General features: G+C 44.1%; 1 protein-coding gene across 1 annotated transcript in view; it reads right to left on the bottom strand.

Annotated features, from left to right (window-relative positions):
• The window catches only part of LOC126092552 (leucine repeat adapter protein 25-like), a 232,921-nt gene that overhangs the window by 61,828 nt on the left and 154,751 nt on the right, over positions 1-16,342 (bottom strand). The gene's annotated exons all lie outside the window — the stretch shown is intronic.

Genomic DNA, 16,342 nt, shown 5'->3' with positions numbered 1-16,342 from the left:
GCGCTCAGTCCAGAACCGCGCGACTGCTACGGTCGCAGGTTCGAATCCTGCCTCGGGCATGGATATGTGTGATGTCCTTAGGTTAGTTAGGTTTAAATAGTTCTAAGTTCTAGGGGACTGATGACCACAGATGGTAAGTCCCATAGTGCTCAGAGCCATTTGAACCATTTTTTTCCAGACACTCTGTGACCAAAATGGTACTGAAACAGAGGATGACAGACTAAAGGCCGAAATACTAAATGTCTTTTTCCAAAGCTGTTTCACAGAGAAAGACTGCACTGTAGTTCCTTCTCTAGATTGTCGCACAGATGACAAAATGGTAGATATCGAAATAGACGACAGAGGGATAGAGAAACAATTAAAATCGCTCAAAAGAGGAAAGGCCGCTGGACCTGATGGGATACCAGTTCGATTTTACACAGAGTACAGGCGAAGGAACTTGCCCCCCTTCTTGCAGCGGTGTACCGTAGGTCTCTAGAAGAGCGTAGCGTTCCAAAGGATTGGAAAAGGGCACAGGTCATCCCCGTTTTGAAGAAGGGACGTCGAACAGATGTGCAGAACTATAGACCTATATCTCTAACGTCTATCAGTTGCAGAATTTTGGAACACGTATTATGTTCGAGTATAATAACTTTCCTGGAGACTAGAAATCTACTCGGTAGGAATCAGCATGGGTTTCGAAAAAGACGATCGTGTGAAACCCAGCTCGCGCTATTCGTCCACGAGACTCAGAGGGCCATAGACATGGGTTCCCAGGTAGATGCCGTGTTTCTTGACTTCCGCAAGGCGTTCGATACAGTTCCCCACAGTCGTTTAATGAACAAAGTAAGAGCATATGGACTATCAGACCAATTGTGTGATTGGACTGAAGAGTTCCTAGATAACAGAGCAGCATGTCATTCTCAATGGAGAGAAGCCTTCCGAAGTAAGAGTGATTTCAGGTGTGCCGCAGGGGAGTGTCGTACGACCTTTGCTATTCACAATATACTTAAATGACCTAGTGGATGACATCGGAAGTTCACTGAGGCTTTTTGCGGATGATGCTGTGGTATATCGAGAGGTTGTAACAATGGAAAATTGCACTGAAATGCAGGAGGATCTGTAGCGAAGTGACGCATGGTGCAGGGAATGGCAATTGAATCTCAATGTAGACGAGTGTAATGTGCTGTGAATACATAGAAAGAAAGATCCCTTACGATTTAGCTACAAAATAGCAGGGCAGCAACTGGAAGCAGTTAATTCCACAAATTATCTGGGAGTACGCATTAGGAGTGATTTAAAATGGAATGATCATATAATGTTGATCGTCGGTAAAGCAGATGCCAGACTGAGATTCACTGGAAGAATCCTAAGGAAATGTAATCCGAAAACAAAGGAAGTAGGTTACAGTACGCTTGTTCGCCCACTGTACTGCGCAGCAGTGTGGGATCCGTACCAGATAGGGTTGATAGAAGAGATAGAGAAGATCCAACGGAGAGCAGCGCGCTTCGTTACAGGATCATTTAGAAATCGTGAAAACGTTACGGAGATGATAGATAAACTCCAGTGGAAGACTCTGCATGAGAGACGCTCAGTAGCTGGGTACGGACTTTTGTTGAAGTTTCGGGAACATACCTTCACCGAGGAGTTAAGCAGTATATTGCTCCCTCCTACGTAAATCTCGCGAAGAGACCATGAGGATAAAATCAGAGAGATTAGAGCACGCACAGAGGCATACCGACAGTCCTTCTTTCCACGAACAATACGAGACTGGAATAGAAGGGAGAACCGATAGAGGTACTCAAGGTACCCTCCGCCACACACCGTCAGGTGGCTTGCGGAGTATAGATGTAGATGTAGATGAAATACGGAATCACAGTTCGTGTGAGTAAAGAGCTAATTGTGTTTCACAAGAACGATGTATTTTAAATCCGTGTTGACTGTGTGTCAATAGACCGTTCTTTTCGAGGTAATTCATAATGTTAGAACACAATATTTCTTCCAAAATTCTGCTGTTTATCGACGGCCTGTAATTTAGTGGATTACACCTATTGCCTTTCTTGAATATTGATGCGAGCTGTGCAACTTTCCAGTCTTTGAGTATGGATCATTTGTCACGCGTGCAGTTATACACGATTGTTAAGTATGGAGCTATTGCATCAGCATATTCTGAAAAGAACCGAACTGGGTTACCGTCTGGAACGGAGTACTTTTATTACGTGATTTAAGTTGCCTTCATTATTCCGAGGACATCTGCTCCTAAGTTACTCACTGAGGCAGCTGTTCTTGATTCGAATTCTGGAAAATTTACTTTGTCTTCTATGATGAAGGAATTTCGGAAGGCTATGTTTAGTAACTGCTTTAGCAGCACTGTCATCGATAATATATCGCCGGCCGGTGTGGCCGTGCGGTTCTAGGCGCTTCAGTCTGGAACCGCGTGGCCGCTAGTCTCGCAGGTTCGAATCCTGTCTCGGGCATGGAAGTGTGTGATGTCCTTAGGTTAGTTAGGTTTAAGTAGTTCTAAGTTCTAGGGGACTGATGACCTCAGGTGTTAAATCCCATAGTGCTCAGAGCCATTTGAACAATTTTTTGATAATATATCCATTGGAATCACGCTAGCATACTTTAAATACGACTAGAATCTCTTTGGATTTTCTGCCATGTTTCGAGATGTTTCGCTGTGGAAAACTATTATAAGCATCTGGCATTGAAGTCCACGCTAAATTTCGAGCTTCTGTAAAAGATCGTCAATCTTGGGGATTTTGTGTTCGTTTGAATTTGGCATGCTTCTTTTCGTAGTTTCTGCAACAGTGTTCTGACCTGTTCTGTATACCAAGGGGATCAGCTCCGTCGTCTGTTAATTTACTTGGTATAAATCTCTCAATTGCTGTGGATATTATTAACTTGAATTGAAGCCACATCTGATCCGCAATTGCATTATTAATTTGGAAGGAGTGGAGATTGTCTCTCAGGATGGCGTCAAGTGAATTTTTATCTGCTTTTTTGAATGGGTACAGTTTTCGTTTAGTTTTTGAAGATTTGGGCGCTACGTTATGCAGTCTCGCTACGACAACCCTTTGTTCACTAATCCCTGTATCCGTTTTGATGCTTGTTATTAGCTCAAGATTATTTGTTGCTGATAGGTCAACACCGCTAATGCATCAATAACTTTCGAAATGCTTTGCCTTAACAAAATCTAAGTTCAAATATGTAATCGACAAATCAGACGCAATCATCTGATATGCGTATTAACCACACTGTGCTCAATTTTCATTTTAACAGAGTTTAGAGCCCTTTCTGTTTCTGCAAGTTTTTAGCTCTTCTACTCCTGTGTCAACCCTGCTCAATCACTATATTCCAAACACGATTTACGTGCGAGCAGAACTGGCAAAGTGTGAGAGACTTCGAATTCTGTTTTGATCCACTGAATCATGGGGAAAATTGCCCTTCAGTGACATTTAAAATTGTATAAACGATAATTTGGTGCTAAAGACACTCTGTAATGCTGACGTGGGGCCTGACTGGCGCCATACGAGTGACGGCGCGAGCCACTATGACAAAGCAAAGCTGTCTCATTTGAAGACGGGAGTTTTTCAGTCAATTACGGCAGTTAGTGGCAAATTGGCGGGAGCAACAGGCGGTGGTTTGGTATAACAGCTTCAGTAGACACTGCGTATACTCGTCTTCTAAGTATCAGTGTGATGGCTATACTGAAGTGGAACACAGACCTATTTCTATTTTGTGCTGAAGGCTTATAATATTAATAATCTGAAATTTATAATAATGTCTAGAAGAATAGAATCCAAAAGCATTTATATAATATTTTTAGCCTTCAAAAAAGCATATGATTCAATTGATAGAGAAATATTATTCAAAACCTTAAAACAATTTGGAGCTGAGAACAAAACAGTGGCAACCATAAAAACACACTCACAAATACAAAATGCAAAATTAAATTTTTAGTGAAACCTCCACTGCTTTTAAGTTCAGAACTGTGGTAAGACAAGGAGGTGGATTGTCCCCACTGCTATTCAGCTGTGTACCAGGAAAGGTATGGAGGAAAATAAGAAGAAGAAATATAAGGATAATTTGAATTTTGATAGACTGGCTTTTGCAGACGATCTTTCCATCTCGGCTGAATCTACAGACAATACAACAATGCAGCAACTCTTATAGAAGAGACAGAGAAGCCTACGTACATCCTCTGAAAAAAAAGAAAAGCGTACATGACAGATGCGAAGAAGGCATCGAGATACATGGCAACTGATTCTCGAAAAATAAAAAGAGACTATACAATTTAAATATCTAGATTAAATAATACAACCAAATGCTTTGGACGAAGAAGCTAACTTGGAAACTACGTATAAAGTGGAGGTGACTTTTCAACTAACCAAAGACCTGTATAAAAAGAAATCTACTTCCAAAAATGAAAAGCTCTGGCATTACAACAGTGTCACTAGAGCAGAATGTCTTTATGGTTCAGGGTGGCTTTCGATAAATACAACCAAACAGTTAGGTGAAATAGGAAGGAAGGGAAGAAAAATAAACAGGAAAGTCTTGGGACCAAAACATGAGAATTGGAAATGGAAATTGAGGCGTAATAAAGAAATTTATGAAGAAATAGGACCAATATCAGACACAATGAGAAAGAGAAGGGCTTTTAGTCCACGGACACCTAAAATGGCTAGACGAAAAAAGGATAACAAAAAGAATTTTTAACTTCTCTGGTGGAAACACAAAAATGTTAATGACTCGGATCGAGTAAGTTAAAGCAGACCTGAGGGAAATGGGAATAACGGCGGAAGAAATAGCACAAAAAGTTCAGTGCAACGTTCCAAGGGCATGCAAGAGGAAACAAAGAAGAGACAGGCGCAGCATGGCCACAAGAAAGAAAAGCATAGGGACGGCATGAAAAACTACTGGAAAGAAAGAAAGGAGAAATGAAAGAAGACATGTTATTTCATATGGTCCTTAGCAGACAAAACTAATAAATAATAATAATATTAAACATTACTCATTGTTTGTGTTTGTTGCTGAAACCACCCCGATATCACATGAACCCGTGGATCTGCAAACCTGCACGAAGTGACTAAAAAAATATAAATGTATCCATAGGAGTTGTGGATTCCACCGAAGTACTGTACAGGGGCTCGATTTAAATGTCAAAATCTAAACGTAGGTACATCTGCATCTAATATAAATTTAATTGTTAAGATGTCTTCTCTAAAAGTCTTTCCCGTGAGGATATAGCCTTGTACGAAAATAAAACGTAGGTAGCAAAATGCTGAATGAAGAGGTACTGAATCAAACTGGGGAGGAGAGACCTTTATGACACTACTTGACTCAAAAGGGAAGATTACACTCGGACGTAGGGATAGGTTGATGTAACACATCCTGAGACATCAAGGGGCAATTCATTTGGTACTGGAGGGAAGTGTGTGGGAAGGCCGAAAGCTACGCTTTCTGGTGGATGTAGGTTGTAGCACTTATTATTAGACTTGGACGTGGTAGACTAGTGTGAAGAGCATCAAACCTGTGTTCGGACTGAAGACAACAACAGTAGTCTAGGGAAGCCGCGCAGAACTTCAATCACGCCGAGGGATGGAGACCCCTTCCCTCGAATTGGAGCCCAGAGAGTCAACCAATGCGGCATCCCGGTCACAGACATTGGATACTTTGGAGGAATTTCGTTGAGAGGAGCCAGAAGCTGCAGCTCCACAAGCGTGGGATGTTTCCGTGCAAGCCAGAAGGCAGAGAGGAGCGCGCAGGGTGGGTGACGGTGACGGGCAGCCGTCCGTGGCAGGGGTTCTAAAAATACCGACACCCGGCCAGCCCCGCCCGCCACATCCCCAGGCGGCGAGGGCAGACCGCGTGTCGGCTGCCTCGTCTGGCCGGTCCCAACACGAGAAGGCCGGCGCTTCTCTTACCTTCTCAGAAATTCGCGAGCGTGCTGCAGCCTCGAAGAACCCATTCACATTGGGTGCTTCGCAAGAACGGAAGCCTACTTAGCTGAGGCATCAAATAACGCGAGTCCTAATAAAGCGCGATTTAATTTTTGAATAAAACACATTTTTACTGAGCACGACATTTTTCACCCATCATTACAACAGTCCACACGTTGCTAAACGTTTGAAAAACGGAAAAAAGAAAACCTTATAAGTGCATTTTTTAAACGCATTGTCAGTGCTATTGTGTTCTCTGTACAGTCCGCGAACACTTTCGCTTATTTATTGCACAAGAACTAAAAATTGTACAGATTTCCTACATATTGCATTTTGAAGAGAAAATTTTTTTTACGAACACTCGATATGCGAACGATGAGTGACCTGGCAGACGTCAATATAGTAATCGAATTCTTGCCATACCTGTCCCAGCATGGCATCGTCGACTGAGTATTCTCTCCCAGAGCTCTGCTACATCACGATGTAGAGGCGGTACATACACCAGATCTTCAATGTGTCCCCACAGAAAAAAGTCACACGGAGTGAGATCTGGTAATTGGGGAGGCCATTTCATGAAACAGCTGTTCCCTTCTGTAGCACGGCCGATCCATCGACGCGGCAGGCCGTGTTCAGGCACCCACGAACTCCACGATGAAAATGGGGTGGAGCCCCATCCTGCTGAAAGACGGACGAAGAGTCCGATTGCATTTGAGGCATCAGCCGTTGCTGCAACAAGCCCAAGTAGGAATATCCAGTGACAGTGCTTTCGGCGAAGAAGTATAGTTTTCGACGTGACAAGGCATAAAAACATTTCCTTTTGGGGAATCACGCTCAAATTCAATGCATTCGTGTGGATGCATTCGACTATTATGACTGTTCACTTTCCCGTTAGTGTGAAAAGTGGCTTGGTAGCTGAAAATTAAGCGATCAACAATGCCATCCCCATCCTCATTCAATTGTTGCAACTGCGAACAAAACTCAAAACGTTTGTCTTTGTCGTCGTCATTGAGCTTCTGCACTAGCTAATTTGAATAGTTTCAGAGTGGCCGACCGGTTCTAGGCGCTTCAGTCTGGAATCGCGCGACCGCTACGGTCGCAGGCTCGAATCCTGCTTCGGGCATGGATGTGTGTGATGTCCTTAGGTTAGTTAGGTTTAAGTAGTTCTAAGTTCTAGGGGACTGATGACGTAAGATGTTAAGTCCCATAGTGCTCAGAGCCGTTTAAACCACTTGAATAGTTTCACAGACAGCTTCTGTCGCAGGATTTTCCACACTGTCACTGGAGCCATTTCGAGTTGACGGTATGCACGACGCACGGATTTCTTTTGACTCCTTATGAATGTCTCTCGTTCGCGCTCCACATTCACTTCACTCACACTGGGACGTCCGCTTCTTTTTGCCGGGCACAAGCAAAGCATCGTAACGAATTTGTTATGCCATTGGTAAATGGCCTTCCTTGTTGGTAGCTTCTTAGCGTACTTGGTTCTAAACATTCGTTGAAGAGCTGCAGCACACTTGGTTTTGTCGAGCTCCAACACACAGAAAGCTCGCTCCGCATCTCAACTCCCCATGTCTGCGACTAGCGCTGATTATCAGCGAATTACCAAATTACGCTGTGGCAGTATACATTAAAAAAACTTTCAGGGTTTCTCTTCAAAATGACATGTGTATGATATTTGTACAATGTTTGGTTCTTGTGCAATAAATAATGGAAAGTGATCCCGAATTTAATGTACACCCTGTATTCTGTTGCACGTCCCTAACTTGTTCCAAATGTTAGATCGCGGAGAAAATGTTTCAAACATTCATTACTAGATGGTACATGGTGTTTATGCCAAGCAATACTTCGCAATGGACTTCCAAGTGCCATGCGTCAAGGCGTCCTCTCCTCCATGTAGACTGGGATGGCCTGAAGATATAACACAAAAGTTTTTCCAATTATATAGAAATTAGGTTCAAATGGCTCTGACCACTATGGGACTTAACTTCTAAGGTCATCAGTCCCCTAGAACTTAGAACTACTTAAACCTAACTAACCTAAGGACATCACACACATCCATGCCCGAGGCAGGATTCGAACCTGCGACCGTAGCGGTCACGCGGTTCCAGACTGTAGCGCCTTTAACCACTTGGCCACACCGGCCGGCTAGAAATTAGGAAGGGCAAGCGTGGCCTTTGTTAAGCAAGATTTACACACGATTGTTGAGTCAGCTAAAGAACCGAAACCATTTCACGTAATTCCAGTGCAAAGTTTCGAAGGAAGTAAAATATAATTACTACAGCTACTAGGGCATAAATGTTTGTTTACATTATGTTCGATCGTTGTGAAGAATAGTTACGTTTAAACAGGTTGTTTCTAACATTGTTTCTTGCGGAAGGACACCACCATACCAAGAATATTTCGCCAGAAGGGGAAGTAAAGAGCCAAAAACTTATGTAAACTTCAACAAAAGTGCATCAAAATGTGGACAGGCGAAACTAGTTACGGGAACATAGTACAGAGCTACGTCGCAACAGACGTTCAAAGCGGTCTCCATGGGATTGCAGGTGATAGGTATAGTAGCGGTGTGTATGCAGGATACACATAATCGTACTTTGACTTAAATCATGTAGGTAGGCCACTTGCCTGGATCTTGTACTAGGGTTCGCCTCAATATCCTGTACAACCCGGCCCTCCAAATCTGGTGCACGTACAGTCCGCCGCCTCCCTACACGATCGTAAGTCTAAAAGGATCCAATTTCGCACAAACGGCCAAAAAGCGTTGGAAATGATGTGTGACGTTGTTGGTGTCTGTTAGAGTACTTCTTTTCGCATAGAAGTGCTGCCTCTCAACAGTTTCCATCTGCTTGGCCGTAGACAAACACCATCTCGGTTTGTTCCCAAAATGAATACCGAACCATTCTGCTGTTTACAATGCGCTGCGTCAGTCACATAGCCAGCAACACACAAGGAACACTCGTCGTCAGAGGAACTGTCATTTGTCAGTGCAAATCTAACATGGCAACGCTGCATTTCCGGGCATATGTTCAGAACACCCTTTTGTCCTCAATTTCCAGTCAGGAATCCGTCGCTGCAGTTTGTCGGTTTTATTAATGTTCACCCTATTATACAGGGTGTTACAAAAAGGTATGGCCAAACTTTCAGGAAACATTACTCACACACAAATAAAGAAAATATGTTATGTTGACATGTGTCCGGAAACGCTTACATTCCATGTTAGAGCTCATTTTATTACTTCTCTTCAAATCACATTAATCATGGAATGGAAACACACAGCAACAGAATGTACCAGCGTGACTTCAAACACTTTGTTAAAGGAAATGTTCAAAATGTCCTCCGTTAGCGAGGTTACATGCATCCACCCTCCGTCGCATGGAATCCCTGATGCCCGGGTTCGATTCCCGGCGGGGTCACGGACTTTCTCTGCCTCGTGATGACTGGGTGTTGTGTGATGTCCTTAGGTTAGTTAGGTTTAAGTAGTTCTAAGTTCTAGGGGACTGATGGCCATAGATGTTAAGTCCCATAGTGCTCAGAGCCATTTGAATTCCTGATGCGCTGATGCAGCCCTGGAGAATGGCGTATTGTATCACAGCCTTCCACAATACGAGCACAAAGAGTCTCTACATTTGGTACTGGGGTTGCGTAGACAAGAACTTTCAAATGCCCCCATAAATGAAAGTCAAGACGGTTGAGGTCAGGAGAGCGTGGAGGCCATGGAATTGGTCCGCCTCTACCAATCCACCGGTCACCGAATCTGTTGTTGAGAAGCGTACGAACACTTCGACTGAAATGTGCAGGAGGTCCATCGCGCATGAACCACATGTTGTGTCGTACTTGTAAAGGCACATGTTCTAGCAGCACAGGTAGAGTTTCCCGTATGACATCATGACAACGTGCTCCAATGAGCGTAGATGGAAGAACATGGGGCCCAATCAAGACATCACCAACAATGCCTGCCCAAACGTTCACTGAAAATATGTGTTGATGACGTGATTGCACAATTGCGTGCTGATTCTCGTCAGCCCACACATGTTGATTGTGAAAATTTACAATTTGATCACGTTGGAATGAAGCCTCATCCGTAAATAGAACATTTGCACTGAAATGAGGATTGACACATTGTTGGATGAACCATTCGCAGAAGTGTACCCGTGGAGGCCAATCAGCTGCTGATAGTGCCTGCACACGCTGTACATGTTACGGAAACAACTGGTTCTCCCGTAGCACTCTCCATACAATGACGTGGTCAACGTTACCTTGTACAGCAGCAACTTCTCTGACGCTGACATTAGGGTTCTCGTCAACTGCACGAAGAATTGCCTCGTGCATTGCAGGTGTCCTCGTCGTTCTAGGTCTTCCCCAGTCGCGAGTCATAGGCTGGAATGTTCCGTGCTCCCTAAGACGTCGATCAATTGCTTCGAACGTCTTCCTGTCGGGACACCTTCGTTCTGGAAATCTGTCTCGATACAAACGTACTGCGCCACGGCTATTGCCCCGTGCTAATCCATACATCAAATGGGCATCTGCCAACTCCGCATTTGTAAATATTGCACTGACTGCAAAACCACGTTCGTGATGAACACTAACCTGTTGATGCTACGTACTGATGTGCTTGATGCTAATAGTGTAGAGCAACGAGTCGCATGTCAACACAAGCACCGAAGTCAACATTACCTGCCTTCAATTGGGCCTACTGGCGGTGAATCGTGGAAGTTCATTACATACTGACGAAGCTAAAATGAGCTCTAACATGGAAATTAAGCGTTTCCGGACACATGTCCACATAACATCTTTTCTTTATTTGTGTGTGAGGAATGTTTCCTGAAAGTTTGGCCGTACCTTTTTGTAACACCTTGTATACTGATCGGCCAAACATTATGGCCACTGACCTACCATCGATACAAACCCATTCAGGAGATAGCAGCGTCACCTGGCGAAGAATGAATGCTAGACACACACACGGTGCATGTAGTATCTGAGTTTGACCGTGGGCAGACTGTGATAACCCGCAGATTCGGCACGTGCATTTCGGAAACTGCACGACTCGTCGGGTGTTCGAAGAGGTGCTGTGGTGAGTATCTTCAAAGCGTGGCGAAACCAAGGTGAAACAATGTCTAAACGTCGTGGAGTTGGGCTGCGACCCATCGTTACAGATATCCATCGTGGTAGGCTGAACAGACTGGTATCATAGGACAGGCGGTGAACTGTGGTGGAGCTAATATCAGATTTTAATGCTGGGCAGAGTAAAAGTGCGTCTGAACACTCCTGACTATGGGCCTCCGCAGCCGACGACCCATGCATGTGCCAATGTTATCAGCACGACGTTGGCAACTATGACTGAAATGGGCACTTGACTATAGACACTGGACGTAGGCGCAATGGCTGCCGATGGGACGGCGCGAATCCATCGTCTTCCAAGGGAACAGCTCCTTAACACCTGTCCTGCGGGACGGAGACAAGCTGGCGTCGGCTCCATTATGGTCTGGGGAACATTCACGTGTGCATCCATGGGTCCAGTGCAGCATGTGCAATACATCATGAGGATCAAGGAGTGTCGTACACTGGTCGCAGGCCATGTACACCCCCTCATGACGACCATGTTTCCCGATGGCAATGTCATTTTGCAAAAAGATAATGCGCCATGCCACAATGTCAGGAGTAGATGGCATGGTTCGAGGGCCACAGTGATGAGTTCCAATTGACGTTCTGCCCCCTCAACTCGCCAGATCTGAACCTGATCGAACTCATCTGGGATGTGATTGAACGTGGTGTCAGAGCTCATCGCCCCCCTGCCCGTAATTTACGGGAGTTAATGACTTGTATGTGCAGATGTACCAACTGCATCCAGCGAACTACCAAGGCCTCACTGCTTCCACACCACGACGCGTCGCCACTGTTATACGTGCCAAAGGTGGACATATCGGCCATTAGGTAGGTTCTGGTTGATCAGTATATACACTACTGGCCATTAAAATTGCTACACCACGAAGATGTGCTACAGACGCGAAATTTAACCGACAGGAAGAAGATGCTGTGATATGCAAATTATTAGCTTTTCAGAGCGTTCACACAAGGTTGGCGCCGGTGGCGACACCTACAACGTGCTGACATGAGGATAGTTTCCAACCGATTTCTCATACGCAAACAGCACTTGACCGGCGTTGCCTGGTGAAACGTTGTTGTGATGCCTCGTGTAAGGAGGAGAAATGCGTACCATCACGTTTCCAACTTGATAAAGGACGGATTGTAGCCCATCGCGATCGCGGTTCACCGTATCGCGACATTGCTGCTCGCGTTAGTCGAGATCCAGAGATGACTGTTAGCAGAATATGGAATCGGTGGGTGCAGGAGGGTAATACAGAACGCCGTGTTGGATCCCAACGGCCTCTTATCACTAGCAGTCGAGATGACAGGCATCTTATCCGCATGGCTGTAACGGATCGTGCAGCCACGTCTCGATACCTGAGTCAACAGATGGGGACGTTTGCAAGACAACAACCATCTGCACGAGCAGTTCGACGACGTTTGCAGCAGCATGGACTATCAGCTCGAAGACCATGGCTGCGGTTACCATTGACGCTGCATCACAGACAGGAGCGCCTGCGAAGGAGTACTCAACGACGAACCCGGGTGCACGAATGGCAAAACGTCATTTTTTCGGATGAATCCAGGCTCTGTTTACAGCATCATGATGGTCGCATCCGTGTTTGGCGACATCGCTGTGAACGCACATTGGAAGCGTGTATTCGTCATCGCCATACTAGCGTCTCACCCGGCGTGATGGTATGGGGTGCCATTGGTTACACGTCTCGGTCACCTCTTCGCATTGACGGCACTTTGAACAGTGGATGTTACATTTCAGATGTGTTACGACCCGTGTCTCTACCCTTCATTCGATCCCTGCGAAACCCTACATTTCAGCAGGATAATGCACGACCGCATGTTGCAGGTCCTGTACGGGCCTTTCTGGATACAGAAAATGTTCGACTGCTGCCCCGGCCAGCACATTCTCCAGATCTCTCACCAACTGAAAACGTCTGGTGAATGGTGGCCGAGCAACTGGCTCGTCACAATACGCCAGTCACTACTGTGGTATCGTGCTGAAGCTGCATGGGCAGCTGTACCTGTACACGCCATCCAAGCTCTGTTTGACTCAATGCCCAGGCGTATCAAGGCCGTTATTACGGCCAGAGCTGGTAGTTCTGGGTACTGATTTCTCAGGATCTATGCACCTAAATTGCGTGAAAATGTAATCACACGTCAGTTCTATTATAATATATTTGTCCAATGAATACCCGTTTATCATCTGCATTTCTTCTTGGTGTAGCAATTTTAATGGCTAGTAGTGTATTTTCCTTCACTTGTGGAAACTAATATAGTTCCTATGATAGTGAGATCACGGGAAAATATTAACTGCCAATTTTGTTTTCGCTTTTGATAAGCGACATCAGCACAGACGGAATTTTGAATTTATAGAACTACAGGAAGCACTTATATTTCAATAGTACGTGTGTGCAGAGAAACAGACGCTGTGAACGTTCACGGCATGAAGACGTCGTATGAAAGAGCCTGCCAGCGGACACTGTCACCTGGAAGTGAGCTCTCCGCCCCGGTACAGCAGCGGCGACCTGAAATGCGTCACCCATTGTCTGCTGGTGGCCGCGACAGTTTATTACGGTTTGCCTGCATATCTCGACGGCCTGTCCTGACGCAGGCTTTTTAAGTGCTCGCGCAGGAATGCAAGGCTGTAAAAATTGTGCACCGGCCGCAGCCGCGTAATGTGATGAACTGCGCCGCATTGCCTTCGCATGAATCACAAGCCATTGTTAAGTGAAAAATGACAGCAACAGTCGAGGTCACCGACGATTTGCGGAGATGTGCTATGAGGTACAATGACATCATGTACAGGGCAGCAGAAAAAGAAGAGCAGATTTTAACTTCCAGCAAACTCCTAGAGCTGTGCGCAGTCTGCCTGTTACTGGTTGGGCGTTAAGTTCAAGGTTTTAATCGGTCGCCTAGAAGCTGCTGCTGACGTCATACAGAGTCGCTGTTTGTGTATAGACAAGACTGTGAAGCTATGTTAGGCTAGTGCTGTGTGTGTTGCGGTTAGCAGGATGTGAAGTAGTTGCTGAAGCACATAGTGACTCGTTTACACAGCCACTTCACGATAAGCAAATGCAAGAGTGACACAAAAAAATCTTAGCATACGACGTACGCAGACAGGAAAATACTGATCTTCTGAACATCGAGCATTAAAAATCTTGCCCCATCTCAAATACAACTACACAGATTCCTAGAATATCCGCAATGCAAAAAAGAACTATAACCGGCAAAAGCGTACGATTTCTACCAAAATGCAGATTGAATACGAATTGTTAAGTGTTGCGTTTAGTGTAACCATTGCAGAATGGTGGCCACACCCAAGCAATGGTATCAACACTGCAATTTTGAAGCATATGAGAAAGTCTTTTGTTTCCAAATGATGACTTCTTCCGGCTAATCTATGTTTTATCACTCTTGCAAAGTTCGGAAGTGTTGCAATTTCCGAAATTGTACCTAAATTGAGGAACATGATAGCTTTGCTCGAAATGCATACACATCACGATTTTTCAGAAAATAAAATATATGGGCCTCTTTCTCTTTTCGCCAACTGAATTATTTTTGATCTGAACTTTGATATATGGGTCTGTTACGGAGCTGTTGTGTCCCAAGAATACTTGAAGGAATATTTTCAGACAAAATGTTTACCTAAATGTAGGTGGGTCGTTTTCCGTTATAATCATGTGAGGACGTTGACTGTAAGAGAGCCGCGAAAATACACTGTTCTTATTTGTCGGCTCTGATGTCACCTAATCTCAACTCTGGCACACTACTGTTTGCAAAATTTACTGTTGCATTAGTGAATCACAGAAACTGAAAGAAATAAAGACATGACGTGGTTTAACGTCGTTGCCAAAAATTTCAGAAATGTTCTTGACCGAATTGCTTCAAATTTTTGAACGATGCTCTAACGAACATGCGGACGGACGCAGGCTATATATAAACGGGAAACGTTGCTAGCAAAAAATTCGAAAAGCTCTTGTCCGTTTTCCTTCAGTCTTAAACGATACTCTCATGAGCAATCAGATCAACAATGGCTATATATATGTTTTAAACAACAGTGTACATGTTGTCCGTTAAAACGGACTGCGAGAAATAAAATGCTGTGAAAATGTGTGGTTTGGCGGTGCTTTTCTTTCTCGCCGTTACTGCTAACTACGATGGCCGGGCAATTAAACTATTAGACAAACTGTTTCTCCCATAAACTGTATTCATTCTCCTTATGTTTAATTTTAAACAAAAATTGTATACATAACAATGTGCTGTATTCTTCCTCGCAGTCAGCTTTAGTAGAAGACAGGAAAATTGTATTTACGGTTTATGAGTGGAATATTATTACGGACTATAATTCGCCCGAAACTTTGTAATCCTACCCGTTCGCAAATTAAAGAGGCGGGAAAAGGATATGGATAGAAAGAGAAGCGAGAAGGGGATTAGGACGAATATCCAGTTTCAATACATATTTACAAATGGCGTTTCATTGCCCGGTTCGCTAGTATAATATAAAAAAGCGATCCACGTACAGTTGAAATCTACATTTCGCAGACTCAAAATCATTGGTTGACGACGTTGCTATAATTTGCAGTATGATCCTTTACATTTCGTGGTGCCTAGTCAAAGAAGCTTCAAATGCGTCCTCTTTTATATTGTGTGTGTGTGTGTGTGTGTTAAAAATTAAAAAAAAACACACAAACACTCAAACACACAACAAATATTAATTCACAAACACACACACACACACACACACACACACACACACACACACACAAACACACACACAATAGACATCACTAACACACATTCAACAATTGGCAATAACACTGACCAGTTGGCAACAACAGCGAAAACATAACATGAAGTAAAAGAATATTCATTGACCAGTGGAGTGACCAAGCGGTTCTAGGCACTACAGTCTGGAACCGCGCGACCGCTACGGTCGCAGGTTCGAATCCTGCCTCGGGCATGGATGTGTGTGATGTCTTTAGGTTAGTTAGGTTTAAGTATTTCTAAGTTCTAGGGCACTGATGACCTCAGAAGTTAAGTCCTATAGTACTGAGAGCCATTTGAACCATTTCTGAATATTCATTTTCTACTGCTATGCCAATGACATCTCTAACGGCAGTAAGCAGCAGAAGAACAGCTCTAGAAACGAAACATGAACACATGCTGGGCAGCATCTATGAAAATTTTAAGCAGAAATTTAAACTATTATTAAATCACTGACAATCACAAAGTGGCTGAAGTGTTTATAACCTCAATGTAAAGTATCCAATACGTAAAACAAAATAAATAAATTAGTATAAATACAAATTTTATATATT

This window comes from Schistocerca cancellata, chromosome 7 (genome assembly GCF_023864275.1).
Source record: "Schistocerca cancellata isolate TAMUIC-IGC-003103 chromosome 7, iqSchCanc2.1, whole genome shotgun sequence".
In the NCBI taxonomy this organism is placed as follows: domain Eukaryota; kingdom Metazoa; phylum Arthropoda; class Insecta; order Orthoptera; family Acrididae; genus Schistocerca; species Schistocerca cancellata.
Note: the sequence above shows the minus strand (reverse complement) of the source record. Positions and strands in the feature narration are given on the sequence as shown.